We start from the raw sequence: 15,804 nt of genomic DNA, 5'->3' as shown, positions 1-15,804 counted from the left end.
TTCTCCGCCAGCGCCAGCGCGCCAGAGCAGCCAGCCTCCTCCTTCTCCGCCTCGTCAGCAAGGGCGGAAGAGAACCGCTGCCGCTGCGGCTGCTCCGGCGCGTCGTAGTCCTTCTCCTCCGCCTCGTAAGCAGGGAAAGAAGACAGCTGCAGCCGCTCCGTCTGCTCTGCCGGCGTCTAGCAGTACAGCTGCCAGAGGCGGGAGGCAATACAGATTCGGTCCTTCTCTGAAGACTCCAGAGAAGTTACCATACGAGAGGACCGAGGAGGAGAACGCGAAGATCGTGCGAGCCGAAGTGAAGAACTTCTTTGAAGGGGTGAAAGCAAAGAAACATCCACCTCCGGAGGAGAAGGTAGATCCGGTGAAAGCAAAGCGCACTCTGGCTGCCCTGACAAAACCACCAAAGTCTCCGCCGAGAGGCAACTATGAGCGCATTCTTGCAAAGACATATGCCGAAGCGGAGCGGTCGGGAAGTACTGTCAGTGATAAAAGGTTAAAATAACGACGAGCTGGGAAAAAATTGCCCAGCTCGGCGAACAAGCGAACCAATCGTGCCCCCCGCTCAAGGTGTCAAAAGACATCATCGCTAATGATCCGAGTATGGTGCCCGGTTATAGCAATCTTGGAGATTACCTGCCCGACGATGTACATTATGAAATCATGGAGGTGGACGAACACAAATACCATTACGGGAAGCCTCTCGTCAAAGATGAAAGATCTCTAAGCACGATGATGCGTAGACTACATGATTGGTACATGAAAACCTGCAGAGAGTCTGATGGGATGGATACTTTGACGCTGAGAGTTAAACTGGAGCATGACCTCGTTGGAATTGATCTGCTGAATGTTCCATTTGAGGATTTCTTCCAGTTTTACAATCAAAAGGCCCTCGATAAAACAACGATCACTTGCTACTGTCTGTAAGTAGTACTACTTCTGTCATTAAGTCTCTCTATATAGGTCAGCTCTTTCATTGCATGTATTTATACTTATCCTCACTATATTATGCAGATTGAAGATCGCCGAATTGAAGAAAAGACAAATCGGTGATATTGGGTTCATTAACACAAATCTCATAGATGCATATACGGTTGAAAAACATCCCAAAGAAGCCGAGGCCAACTTGCTACAATCGTTGGTATTAAATCAAAACAAAGATATAATACTCTTTCCTTACAACTTCAAGTGAGTGTTACTGTCTTGTGCATATTCGGTTTCCCTTATTAGTCCAGGTTATGGTAATGTAATTGATGACTTATGCATGCATGCGCAGCTTCCACTATATTCTCCTAGAGATTAAGCTTGAGCAGGGAGTAGTAACCGTCTTAGACTCGAGACGAAAAGATCCCCAGGACTATGCGAACATGACTCAAATGCTCCAGAAGTAAGTTAAATCGATCATTATCCACCATATCAGCAACTTTGTTCATTTCCTGATATCAAGTAATTGTTTTCTTTGTCTGGCAGGGTTTGGAGAAAATTCACCTCAAAAGCTCCGGGACTGCCGAAGAAGCTGCAATTTAATCACCCGAAAGTAAGTACTATAGTAGCATGTTCCGCGCATCTCCTAGTGATTCAAGCGCTAGTTTCATCAATACCATTTAGCATGCTTGCTTATCAGTTTGATTGACCTCTATTTCTTGTAAAGTGGTTGTGGCAGGAACCCGGGAATAATTACTGTGGATACTACGTTTGCGAGTCCATCCGCTACACGACCTGTGAGCGGGGCTACACTGAAGAACAATATGAAGTGCGTAAGCAATAATATTCACAATTTTATTTTATTACCATCATTTTTGTTGAGTTTCATTTATTCATATATATATGTATTGACCCCCTTCTTCAAATTAGATGTTTCGGAAGCGGGATGAACTCCTAGCACCAGATCATATGCGAGGAATTCAAGAGGAATTGGCGGCATTCTTCCTTGACCACGTGATCGCTGAAAACGGAGAATACTATGTGGACCCCGTGTTCCTACAATTTAATTAGGAGATTGTATTGTAAGAGATAATCATTGTATATATGTAGCCAGTAGTGTCGGATAGATATACGAGAACTTGTTGGTCTACCAATATCTCGGAGAAGGAGAGGTGGTCGATATCACTTCTCTCTGTATGCATACGTTCATGACGATCTTCTGTTTCCTTCATTTGATTACTAGCTAGCGTGTCTACTCCTCTCCATACATATATAGTACATAGCGTCGACCAAGCAGGGAGATAAGAGAGGACACTTCTCTCTATTAATTAGCTAGCTAACACAATATATGAAACACCTAAATTAACCCCCCAAAACCCCTAAACCACCCCCTTTCAAAAAAAACAAAAACCTCAGCTCCTGCCAGCTGCTGACGCGTGGATGCCCGTTGGTCCCGGTTGGTGACACGAACCGGGACAAAAGGCCCTGCCTATTGGTCCCGGTAGGTGGCACCAACCGGGACCAAAGGCCCTCCTGCCTGGGCTCCCCGCACCGGCCACGTGGACGGCCTTTAGTCCCAGTTCGTGTAGGAACCGGGACTAAAGGGCTAGGGCATTAGTAACGACCCTTTAGTCCTGGTTCCGGAACCAGGATTACAGGCCCTTATGAACCGGGGTAAAAGCCCCTTTTCCTACTAGTGATAGTGTTCTTTCTTTGGAGAAGCGGCGTCTCTCCGAGAATGATGTGGCATACCCGGTTTTCGTGGCCAAGGTGCCAGAGGGCAAGGGCTTTGTGGATAGCGCCATCGGGGGTACGATCGTCCTGCGGTTTGATGACATCTTCGCTATGTTTAACCTTCATCCGCTGCACTACACCTTCCTTCAGCTATTTTCGCTGAGTATGGAGATGCGGATCATTAGAGACAAGACCCCGGACATCGTGATAGTCGACCCCTTCTACATGCGTGCCAAGATCTTGGGCAGCGCTGGGGACCGGCAAGTCGTGAGTTCATACCTCGAAGGCGTCATTCTGGCAAACCCAGATAAGGATAACTTCCTCGTGCCTTACTTTCCCGAGTAAGTCATCCCCTCACCGCCCCGTAACATATGATTTCTTAGATTTCGATCGTTCTTTTTTTTCTAACATTCCGTGTTTTGTGCAGTGACACACATTGCACACTCATCCTCTTAAGCCCGAAATATTCCATGGACACGTATTTCGACTTGGACCGTCAGTCGAAGAAAGACTACACAAATATCAAGAAAGTTCTTGATGATGTTCTCCCCGGCTATGCCAGATCTGGAGGCACCTTCAGCAGGCCAGTTTGTAGGTACGGCAAGCACGTGTTCACCCACAATACGACGTTCCCCTGCGTCAAGCAGCCGCCTGGCGGTCAGAAGAATGCCTACTACGCCCTCCATCACATGCGGGCGATCGTACGGGACCATAATCACCTTCTGCTACCAAATAATCTCAAAGATTGGGCCGCACGCTTGTCGGCAATCCAGGACGCGGACATCAGACAAGAATTCTTTCGCATCCAGTCGGAGTTTGCGGAAATCATCCATCAAGATGTCCTTCATACCTCGGGGCAGTTCTACCTCAGATATCAACCGTCCAACAGTGAGATAGAAACAACGCTACAAATGCAGGCTCACAACGCCCGCGATTTCATGACCATCATGACAGACGGCGGCTTCATCCACGCTCCGGTCCCTGAGTCGAGTCAAAAGTAGTAATGCTATGTAGTTCTGAAATATCGATTAGCTCATGTTGTAATTAAACTTTAATGAACTTGTATGTCTCTTTGGTTTGGACAGTCGCTCAACTTATATATAATCGATGCTATTTATTAGTAGGACCATGAGTCGTGCTATTAATGTCTTGCTTTTCTCTTCCGATCCTTTTGTTGCATACTTATATATTGCTTATGTATTGTCTGTGAATTGCTAGTAACGTTTTGTTTGGCTAGTGCATAGAGATGCCGTCGTATGTCGTGTACAAGGGTAAGGTTCCCGGAGTCTACGACGACTGGGAGGAGTGTCGGAGACAGGTTCACCGTTTTAGCGGTAACAGTTACAAAGGGTACAACACTAGGGCAGAGGCGGAAGCTAGATACGCGCGCTATCCAGCGGGAGAGAGGAGGGAGCGGAGGAGGAACCGGATCAAGACCAGTTTCATCGCGATGATGCACATTGTGATGACCATAGCTCTCTTCTATGTGATGGTAGTTTAGATGATATATATCGACTTGTAATGTGAAGACAAACTCGCTACTCGCGGTCTCGAGACTTGTAATGTTCTAACTTTGTTCGGTATTTTGAATTCGAAGACTAGCTAATATGATGAATTGTATTCGGAGACTAATCTTCTATTGTATTCGATGAATCTGCTGTTTATATGTTTTGCTGTCTATATTCTGTGCAGTAATATATTTTGTAACCTGTGCAAATATCAGAAAAGAAAAAATTCCTAATATTCATACTAGTGGCGCACCATACAGCACATTAGTGGCGCACTGCTATAAAAAATACTAGTGGCGCATTATCTGTTAGTGCGCCATTAGTAACCCAGAGCACAAGGTAAATATGGCCCCCTGGGAGGCATACTAATGGCGCACCAGGGGACATACTAATGGCGCACTGCCTGGTGCGCCACTACTGTCTAGTATACTAATGGCGTGATGATAGTGGCGCACCTGTAGTGCGCCATTAATGGCAAAAACAGGTGCGCCACTAACAGGCCTTTTCCTCGTAGTGGTAGCCCCGGCAAGGGCCTTGCCGGGGCAACTTGCCCAACACCAGCAGAGCTGCCACCCTTGAGTCTAAGAGTTCCGACACCATCGACAACATTGGAACCAAGGCTCGGGAGGCGCTTGTGTGGTGGCATGCAGATCTTTCTGAAGACCAAGAACATACAATACTAGATGAGAACCAGAAGACAGAAACCCCGGCAAGATCCTTGCCGGGTGTCGGTGTCAAAACCGGCAGATCTCGGGTAGGGGGTCCCGAACTGTGCGTCTAGGATCGATGGTAACACGAGACAGGGGACACGATGTTTACCTAGGTTCAGGCCCTCTCTAAGGAGGTAATACCCTACTTCCTGCTTGATTGATCTTGATGAATATGAGTATTACAAGAGTTGATCTACCACGAAATCGTAATGGCTAAACCCTAGAAGTCTAGCCTGTATGACTATGGTAATGAGTATGTGCTATCCGGACTACGCCCTCCGGTTTATATAGACACCGGAGGGATCTAGGGTTACATAGAGTCGGTTACATAAGATGGAATCTTCATAGTTGGTCGCCAAGCTTGCCTTCCACTCCAAGGAGAGTCCTATCCGGACACGGGTACAATCTTCGGCCTTCACGTCTTCACAACCCATCAATCCGGCCATGGACAATAGGCCGGACGCCCGAGGACCCCTTAGTCCAGGACTCCCTCAGTAGCCCCCGAACCAGTCTTCAATAACGAGGTGTCCGGCACACAAATTGTCTTCGGCATTGCAAGGCAGGTTCCTCCTTTAATGATTTCCAAGTAGTGTGTTCGGCCGTAGATTCAATGTCTCCCCTCGACTTCTGCGCGTTTAATAACCTCGTCGTCCACGTGTCGAGCGAATATAGGGGGTCATGGTATTTTTGCAAATAACACCCCATTTAGGCCAGGAAGAACACCTATTTAAAGAGATCGGATCTTGGATCCATTCAACATCTCGCGGAGAAAAATCCCCAAAGACTACTACGAGAAGCCATTCCAACATGGCCAGCATTCCCAGTTCCTCCTTTGACTCAAAGAGAGGCGAGTGGGAGAACTGCTCAGTGGCCTACAACCAATTAAAGAAGCTGCAAACGCAGGGATTCCTTCCCCCCATAGATCTGGTCCCTGTTCGAGCAGGGCAAGCCTCCCTTAATGGTGAGACCCAGGCGAAGGATTTTCCCAATCCATCCGGGGGAACGTGTTTGTTTTGTCCCTTATCTGCTAAGGGGCGTCTGGTTTCCAATCCATCCGTTCCTCCAGGGGCTTCTGGAATACTATGGCCTTCAGCTGCACAACTTTACTCCAGCCTCCATTTTGCACATTGCGGGCTATGTCGCGTTATGCGAACTGTATCTGGGCAGTGAGGCCCATTTCGAACTGTGGAGAAAGTTGTTCTGCCTTGTCCCGCGCAACTACCAGGGGTCAATATTTGAAGTGGGCGGAGCCGAAGTATGGCGCGTCGCCGATACAGGATACCTATCCGGCACACCTAGGAAGGCATCTGAAGAATGGCCTTCTGAATGGTTCTATATAGAAGATTTCGCTCTTCCAGACCCCGTTCACAGGGGTCTCCCGAAATTTGCAAGCGTTCCGTTGAAGAAATGTCATAGCTGGCGTCCCCGAAGTCTTGAAGAGGAGGATAGTGCGGAAGTCCGTCAGCTCCTGGGCAAGATAAGGATGCTTGCCCAGTTCGGTTTTACAATAGTAGAGGTAATGGCGACCTCCATAGTGCGAGGGGTTCGGCCACTTCAGTACATAGGGCTCCCAATGTGGCACTACAATGGGGAGGACGACGCTTCCCGTTGTGGTCGGAAAGGTCCGGACACTCCTGCCGTTTTAGCCAAGATATTGGCCGAGCTGTTCAAAGGGGAGGAAGAAGAATTTCTCCGCATCAATCGGAGAGACGGGTACTCCATGTACAACCCTCCCAGCTGGGTAAGTCTTAACCCCTTTCCTTCTATTCACTCTGCTCTCATAGCCATCTTTGATGAATTCCCCCTCCGTCTATTTCGAAACAGCTCTGGCGGAAGGTAACCGAGGGGCTTAACAGCCCTGCCCCACAGCCGGAGAGCCACAACCGGGAGCTTGATCCTGGGTTCGAAGAGGACCCGGATATATTCGTGGTACTCGCGGAAGGGGTGTTTTACCAGACTAGCTACGATGGCAGAGAAGTGGCCATCATCGCCAATTATCCTGGTCTTCTTCCAGCTTCCCACGTAAGTAGTCACGAGAAATCCCCCTTGAAAGAGTTTCCTCGCACTACCTCACCCGCCGCACTGTCTCATGCTTCAAAGGGGAGGCGTTCGGCACGTCATGCTACGCCGGGGATGATTCCAAGAAGAGCGGCGCCCGTGCCAAGCAAGGCCTCGAAAAGGAAGGTCGGCGAAGACAAGGCCGGTCCTTCGTCGAAGAGGTATGGTTTTGAAGGTATGCTTTTGCGGTCGTACCCAACTGTAATTGTTATGTTGGTCCTGTATCAGGAAAAAGGTTTGCCGGACTATGTCCGGAGATTCGGCCGGTCGCAGTCCCAACAACCGGGATTTAGATCCCACCGGAGAGGTGGGGGACACTATGGGGACGACGCCGGACTGTCCTTCGGACGAGGGTTCGGAAGATATGTCCGTTACCAACTCGGAAATAGAGAGCGCCCTGAATCATCGGTGCTGCCGGGCTGTCTTACGAGACCCCAAGTTCTCGGTGGAGGCATTCAATGCCTTTAGCTCGGCTGACGCATACATCCGAGCTGCGCGAGATGGGCTTAGAAAAGCCACAAAGCAAAATTTGACAGATGTGCAGGTAAATTTTTCCGTTGTCCGGAAAAGGTAACCATATGCCCATAGCCCCCGAGACTAAAAGCAGTTGGTACAACTGATTTAAGGATCGTTGTATAACCAGGTCCTTACGAAGAAGAATGACCTGCTAGGCCAAGAGCTGGAGCAGTGTCGGGCGCAGCTGAATGCCGCTACCGCCGAGTTGGAAAACTTCAAGAAGGCGTCATCTGGTAACATTCCCCTCTATCGAGGAACAATAGGTGTATACCAATTGTACTAATACTATTGCTGATTGCATAATAGGATCGCCCGATCAACTCCAAGAGGGGGAAAAGAGGCGAAAAGGCTACACGCCACAGGCGAGCGTGTGTTGACCCGAGTCAGGGACGAGAAAAACAAGGTATAGGATTCCAACACTACATTGGGTGAAGAGTTGAAAGATGTGCGAGCCCGGCTAGCCGAATCCGTGAAGGAGAACAAGAAGCTGCGGGGCGTCATATTCAGTATGTATCTGAACTATTTTTAAAGAAGTTCGGAGATAAATGGAACAGATATAGTTATGATTGCAGGTATATTGACGGGCCGTCCTGAAGAGGAGGTGTCCGGATCATCAAGTGATCTGTTGCAAGGGCTGTCCCAGGTGCACGAACAGGCTCGGCTGGCGATGCGGAGTGTTGCCAAGGCCCTATGGCCATCCGCCTCCCCTCTAGGAAGTATGGAGGAGCTTGTAGAGCTGTTCAAAGGAGCGCGACGGCGTATCCGACTATGGAAGATATCAGCCTACCGAGAGAGTGCGCGAGAGGCCTGGGCCATCATGAAGATGCGATATACCAAGCTGGATCCTAATCACATGGCCCGTGTCGGACTGCTAGGGTCGGATGGGGAAGAAATTCCTGTTAGTTTAGTATATGACCAAGTAGAGGTGGCCGCCAAATATTCCCAACAGGATTGTAAGTTAGACCGCCTTTTGGACGGTGTATAGGAGGAAGTGTTTGAGTCCACGTGACTGTGTACTTTCCTTGATACATGTAACTCTAGCTTAATTGTATAGCATTTGTCACGGCAGACCTTTTCGCTCCAGCCTCCGGATCCGAAGGTGCGGAGTGTTTCCGAATACCCACACGGTTGAATAGACCGGAGTATGCACGGAAACTAGGCGTAGGGGTCATAGTTGCTTGAACAGACAAGTTGTATCCGGCTAGCTACGTTATATTCCATTAAGATTGTAAGAAACATCTTCCAGAGATAATAGTTCCGTTAAGGGTTCATTTCACTGGGTGTGAATGCATTAGTGTGCATGTCTGAATTGTGATGTGAAACGACAGTGTGTATAACTCCTAGGGGTTCTCAATACAGTGAGTGCAAAAAACATCTTTAATTCACCGACCGAATATTCCCATAAGAACGCTAGCTTTCGGCTTCACCCAGTCTGAGGTACACATCCGGATGACCCGGCAGTAACAATCGCAGAGGTGCTCCCTTTCTGCCGTAGCTGAACTAACGGTAATGTAGGGCATAAGCACAGGAGACAGGCAACCCAGCTTGGCCAAAACTTAAGTCATATCGATGCATATAGTGGCGAAGAAAAGGTACATATGGGAAAAACTCATATGTGAAGAGCTTGATCCTCAGGGAATAATAATAAAAAGCTTATGTCCGAGAAGCCCCCAGGTATAATGGACGTACATATTTAAAGATGTATGCATCTGGGGTGTGCGGTCTAGCCGTACGAAAGCTTTAAAGCGAGAAAAAGAAAAAGGTAATCGAAAAAAAGAGAAATTAATGGAAACTACAGGGGAGAAGGAGACTAACAAGGAGTTCGGCGCTAGGCATAGATTCTTCGGAGTCTGGCCGCGTTCCAGGGGTTCGGCTCGAGGCGACTGTCTAATGCATCACGAAGACGGTACGCCCCTCTGGTGAGAACATCGTCAATTATGAAGGGACCCTCCCATTTGGGCTTGAGTTTGTCCTTTTTCTTCTCCGGCAGGCGTAGAACGAGTTCGCCAATGTTGTAGGTCTTGGCCCGTACTTCTCTGCTTTGATATCTTTGAGTCTGCTGTTGGTAAAATGCTGAACGGGCTTTTGCGACATCGCGTTCCTCTTTCGGGGCATCTAGGTTGTCCTGCCGATCAAGCTCGGCTTCTCTCTCTTCGTACATACGCACTCGAGGTGAGTTGTGGATAATATCGCAGGGCAATACAGCCTCCGCGCCATACACCATGAAGAAAGGTGTGTATCCGGTAGTACGGTTGGGCGTGGTCCGTAGCCCCCAGAGTATGGAGTCGAGCTCCTCAACCCAGTGCTTGTCTGATTCTCTCAAAGACCGCACTAGTCCGGGTTTGATGCCGCTCATAATAAGACCATTGGCTCGTTCGACCTGACCGTTGGTTTGCAGGTGGTAGACGGAGGCGTAATTGAGTTTAATGCCAACATTAGTACACCAGGTTTTTACTTCGTCGGCTATGAAATTAGAGCCATTGTCGGTGATGATGTTGTGTGGGACACCATAACGGTGCACAACACCGGATATGAATTCTATCACCGAGCCGGACTCAGCCGTTTTGACCGGTTTGGCCTCTATCCACTTAGTGAATTTGTCTACCATGACCAACAGATATCTTTTCTTATGGCTTCCCCCTTTAAGGGGTCCGACCATATCCAGTCCCCAGACCGCGAAAGGCCAAGTAATGGGGATAGTTTGTAAGGCAGTTGGGGGCATATGGCTTTGGTTGGCGAAGAGTTGGCATCCGACGCAGCATTGGACAAGGCCCTGTGCGTCTGCTCGGGCTGTCGGCCAATAAAACCCGGTACGGAAGGCCTTGCTAACAAGGGCCCGAGCTGCAGCGTGGTGTCCACCGAGACCAGCGTGAATTTCCGCTAAAAGTTGCCGCCCCTTTTCCTCGGAGATACACCTTTGGAGTACTCCGGTAGTACTTTTCTTGTAGAGTTCTCCGTCGTGAACCTTGTAGGCCTTCGAATGCCGAACAATGCGGCGAGCCTCATTCTGGTCTTCGGGAAGCTCCTTCCTATTAATGTAGACCAAGAAGGTTTCGGTCCATGGGGCAATGACTGCCATAATGAGGTGGGCCGATGGTGTTATTTCGGTGGCTGAGCCCCCGATACTATCGGTGTGTTCGGGATTTGTGGTTGTATTTGAATCTGGACTGTTGTTGCCGCCCTCCCCTTGGCACACCACAGATGGCTTGAAAAGCCTTTCCAGGAAAATGTTGGGTGGGACGGGGTCGCGCTTGGCGCCAATGCGAGCAAGGACGTCCGCTGCCTGATTACTTTCTCGGGTGACGTGATGAAATTCGAGCCCCTCGAACCGAGCCGACATTTTTAAGACGGCATTATGATAAGCTGCCATCTTTGAATCTTTAGCATCAAAGTCTCCATTTATTTGAGATATTGCGAGGTTTGAATCCCCTCGCACCTCTAGGCGTTGTATGCCCATGGACACGGCCATCCGAAGACCATGCAATAGGGCCTCGTATTCGGCTGCGTTGTTGGAGTCTGTGAATAGTATTTGCAGTACATACTGGACGACGTCTCCAGTGGGGGATGTTAACACGACTCCCGCTCCTAGCCCCGTCCAGCATTTTGGAGCCGTCAAAATATATAACCCAGTTGGAATATGCGACGTACTCTTTAGGGAGTTCGGCCTCTGTCCATTCGGCGATGAAGTCAGCTAGCACTTGGGATTTGATGGCTCGACGTGGCTTGTATGTTATGTCAAATGGAAGTAGCTCTATGGCCCATTTGGCAATCCGTCCCGTGGCATCGCGGTTGTTTATTATGTCATTGAGTGGGAACTCAGAGGCCACCATGATTGAACACTCCTGGAAGTAGTGTCGTAGCTTTCGGGATGCCATGAAGACCGCGTATGCTATCTTTTGGTAATGGGGGTACCGGGATTTTGCATGGTGTGAGGACAGTAGATACGTAGTATACTGGTTTTTGGAGTGGAAATTTGTGTCTGTCCTGTTCTCGTTCGACGACGAGCACGGCGCTCACCACCTGGTGTGTTGCCGATATGTATAGCAACAGGGGTTCGCCAACGTTTGGTGCGGCCAGGATTGGGTTGCTTGCTAGGAGGGCCTTTATTTCCTCCAGTCCGGCAGTTGCCGCATCTGTCCATTCGAAGTTATCAGTGCGCCGCAAGAGGCGATGGAGTGGTAGTGCCTTTTCTCCTAATCTGGAGATAAAGCGACTTAACGCTGCTACGCAACCAGCTCGGATTTTAGCTGGATTTGCTTTTATTCCTCTATTGGAAACGATGAAGCCCAGCAGTTTTCCAGCAGGGACGTCGAAGACACACTTTTCCGGGTTGAGTTTAATGTCATACGCACGGAGGTTGTCGAATGTAAGACGTAAGTCGTCTATTAGTGTTTCGACGTGCCTGGTTTGGATGATGACATCATCGACGTAAGCTTCTACTGTCTTGACGATCTGCTTCTCCAGGCATATTTGAATCATACGTTGGTATGTGGCGCCGGCGTTCTTGAGCCCAAAAGACATGGTGTTGAAGCAGAATGGCCCATATGGGGTAATAAATGCTGTTGTAGCTGGATCAGACTCCTTCATTTTGATTTGATGGTATCCGGAATATGCATCGAGGAAACACAGTGAGTCGTGTCCTGCGGTGGGGTCAATGATTTGATCAATGCGGGGGAGGGGGAAGGGATCCTTAGGGCAGGCCTTGTTGAGGTCTTTGAAATCGACACACAGGCGCCAGGATTTGTCCTTCTTTGGTACCATCACCAGGTTTGCCAGCCAGTCCGGGTGTTTGATTTCTCTAATGAATTCGACTTCGATAAGCTTGGCCGGCTGCTCTCCCATGGCTTGTTGCTTTGGTTCGGAGAAGCGCCGTAGTGTTTGCTTGACCGATTTAAATCCCTTTAATATATTGAGGCTATGTTCGGCCAGCTTGTGTTTGATCCCTGGCATATCCAAAGGGTGCCAGGCGAATATATCCCAGTTTTCGCGCAGGAATTCTCGTAGTGCGGCGTCAACTGTTGGGTTCAGTTGCGCTCCGATGGATGCTGTTTTCTTGGGGTCCGTTGGGTGGACCTGGAATTTCACTATTTCTTCTGCTGGTTTGAAGGAGGTGGATTTGGGGCGTTTGTCAAGCACCACATCGTCCCTGACCACCGTGGAGCGTTGTGCGGTTAATTCTTCGGCCGTGAGGGCTTCGGATAGTGCCTCAAGGGCGAGGGATGCTGTTTTGTTTTCCGCGCGGAGTGCTACATCTGGATCGCTGACGAGAGTGATTATACCGTTCGGTCCGGGCATTTTGAGCTTCATATACCCGTAATGAGGTATGGCTTGGAAGCGTGTAAAAGCGTCCCGCCCCAACAGGGAGTGGTGTCCGCTGCTGAAAGGGGCCACTTGGAAAGTGATTTCTTCGGACCGATAATTCTCTAGCGTGCCGAATACCACGTCAAGTGTGATTTTTCCCGTGCATCGCGCCTCCCGACTAGGAATGATTCCTCGGAAGGTTGTGCTACTTTTCTTGATACAGCTCCTGTCTATTTCCATTTTGTGGAGTGTGTCCTCGTAAATGAGGTTTAGTCCGCTGCCGCCGTCCATGAGGACCTTGGTAAGTCGAAACCCGTCCATGATGGGACTGAAGACTAATGCGGCTGGCACTCGGACTGTCCTGTACTTAGGCTCGTCACCGGCATTGAATGTTATAGCCGTGTCGTTCCAAGGGTTTATTGTGGCGATTTGGCAGACTTCGGCAAGGTCACGAAGTGCTCTTTTGCGTTTGTTGTTTGAAGCGAATGTCTCGAAGACCGTCAATACTCTTGTGTCGTCGTTTTCGGGAGGGTGCTGTTCTGGGGCGTCCTTGATAAGGATGTCCTCGCCGCTATCGGCTACCTGCCGGAGTATCCAACAAGCTCTAAGGCTGTGGGTTGCCATGGTATCTAGCGTTGTGTGTATTTTGCATGGGCCATCGAGCCATCCCTCCAGAACGGTGCCGTGCCGCGTAACGGGTTTATGTTTCTTGACTATTGGACTGGGCGTGCTGCGGGGGTGCGCCCTCTTCGCCTGTAGGAGGAGTTTAGTTGGGACCGACGGTTCCCAGAAGCTGCCTGAATTTTCCAGGCGCTCTCCATCATGTTGTACTTCTGTATGATAGTTGCTAAGTCAGCGAAATTTAGTATGCGGAGACGATTGATGGCGTTGAGGATTCCTTCATCCACGCAATTGTTGCGGAACGCTGATATTGTGTCCTTGTCGTGACAATCTTTTACCCTGTCTTTGACAAGGAGGAATCTGGCCCAGAAGTGGTGAATCGTTTCCTGAGACTGCTGTTTTACGCTCATAAGGGCGTGTATGTCCGGGCGGGTGGGTGCAATTAAATCCGAACCCTGACCTGAACGATTATCCGTAGTCTGAAGACCTTCCAGGCTCAACAGTCCGGGTTTCGGAATACCTTCTGATTGTTCAAGACTATCGTCCGATTCTATGTTCGGAGGGCTGGTCGCATCCTTTCACTGGTGAATATCCGGCTCTTCCTGATCGGCGATCCGAACATAGTCCGTCTTCGATATAGAAGAAGACTCACCGTCCTGCTCCTCGACTCAACGGCCGAACGGGCGATCATAGTAAAGCCGCCCAGCCGGAGGGTTTGGTCTGGGGCCAGAACTCCCCCAGAGGTGATGTTGTCTTTAAGGACAAGGCGAGCCATCGAGCCTTTCGTCGACGGCACAGTGGAACTCTCAATGAAAGCACCAATGTCGGTGTTAAAACCGGCGGATCTCGAGTAGGGGGTCCCGAACTGTGCGTCTAGGATCGATGGTAACAGGAGACAGGGGACACGATGTTTACCGAGGTTCGGGCCCTCTCTATGGAGGTAATACCCTACTTCCTGCTTGATTGATCTTGATGAATATGAGTATTACAAGAGTTGATCTACCACGAGATCGTAATGGCTAAACCCTAGAAGTCTAGCCTGTATGACTATGGTAATGAGTATGTGCTATCCGGACTACGCCCTCGGCCTCCGGTTTATATAGACACCGGAGGGATCTAGGGTTACATAGAGTCGGTTACATAAGAAGGAATCTTCATAGTCGGTCGCCAAGCTTGCCTTCCACGCCAAGGAGAGTCCTATCCGGACATGGGTACAATCTTCGGCTTTCACGTCTTCACAGCCCATCAGTCCGGCCCATGGACTATAGGCCGGACGCCCGAGGACCCCATAGTCCAGGACTCCCTCACCGGGGATGCTCCTATTGCCGGGGACACCTGTGAGACCCCGGCAAGGCCCTTGCCGAGGACCCGGCAAGACCCTTGTGTGACACCCCAAAATTTTGACCTTGTTTTATTTATTAAAATTTTGCCAGGAAATAAAACTTTTCCATTTGTCAAGATTTATCCTTTTGTTATTTTGGATTTTTACCTCTAGTGGAAAAACCTTCAAAGAGTATTGTTGGACTTATATGCCCTCTTTATAAAACAATTCTTTAACAGTGGGTTTAATTGCAAGATTTGTTTTCTCAGAGCTTTATTCTCTCAGAAATGATTTCTTTGAATTTGGAGCCTGTTTTGCACTCCAACCATTTGATAAATGCCTTTAAAATTTCCACCAAAATTTGGGGATGTCATGTGATGTTTCCACATCACTTTTATGCAAAAATACCTTTTGGCCATTGGAGATTTTGAGCTCTACACCAACTTTTCCAATCTGGTCCAGTAGGCACTTTTGCACTACAACCCATTTAAATATTTCTTTAAAAATTCTTCCAAGTGTTTGGAGATGTCAGTGGATGCCTACAATTCAACTCTATGCAAAAACCCAGTGATGTTCTTTGAAAAATTTGAGTGAATCACCCTCTTTTGCATTCTGGTCCAATTTGGTGATTTGTACTGCAACCTTATTTTATTTTGCTCTAGTGACCCTGAGCTTTTTCCTACTTGTAGCCCTCCCTTCAAAACCCTTAAGTCCAGGAGAGTGGACTCATTGGAGGTTTTTAAGTGCATGCAATAAACCCTTTTTCTTTCTGTCCAAAACTGGAGTTTTGCAAATCTTGCACTAACAAGTTTCTGGTTTTGCCCATATGATCTTGCCTTCATCATCCACACCTAAAGAGACCCTGATCTGGAGATTTTGGCCACTCCAAGAGTTGCCTAAGTGCACTTGGCATTCTGTCGAGCACTTGGTGTGCACAGTCAGTTTTGGGCATGTTTCCTAGTTTGCACTGTGAACTTGCTCCAATGACCCAGCAACCTTGTCCACTGAACTCCTAGCTGTCTCTATCCTAGTCCTGTTAATTGCCAGCCCCACCCTCGCGCTCTAGACCGCCCTGGCATTTCGTCGAGCAGGTTCCGTGCGTGCTCTGGGCGCG

The sequence above is a fragment of the Triticum aestivum genome, chromosome 7D, assembly GCF_018294505.1.
Source record: "Triticum aestivum cultivar Chinese Spring chromosome 7D, IWGSC CS RefSeq v2.1, whole genome shotgun sequence".
Lineage (NCBI taxonomy): Eukaryota > Viridiplantae > Streptophyta > Magnoliopsida > Poales > Poaceae > Triticum > Triticum aestivum.
This window is presented reverse-complemented; position numbering follows the sequence as displayed.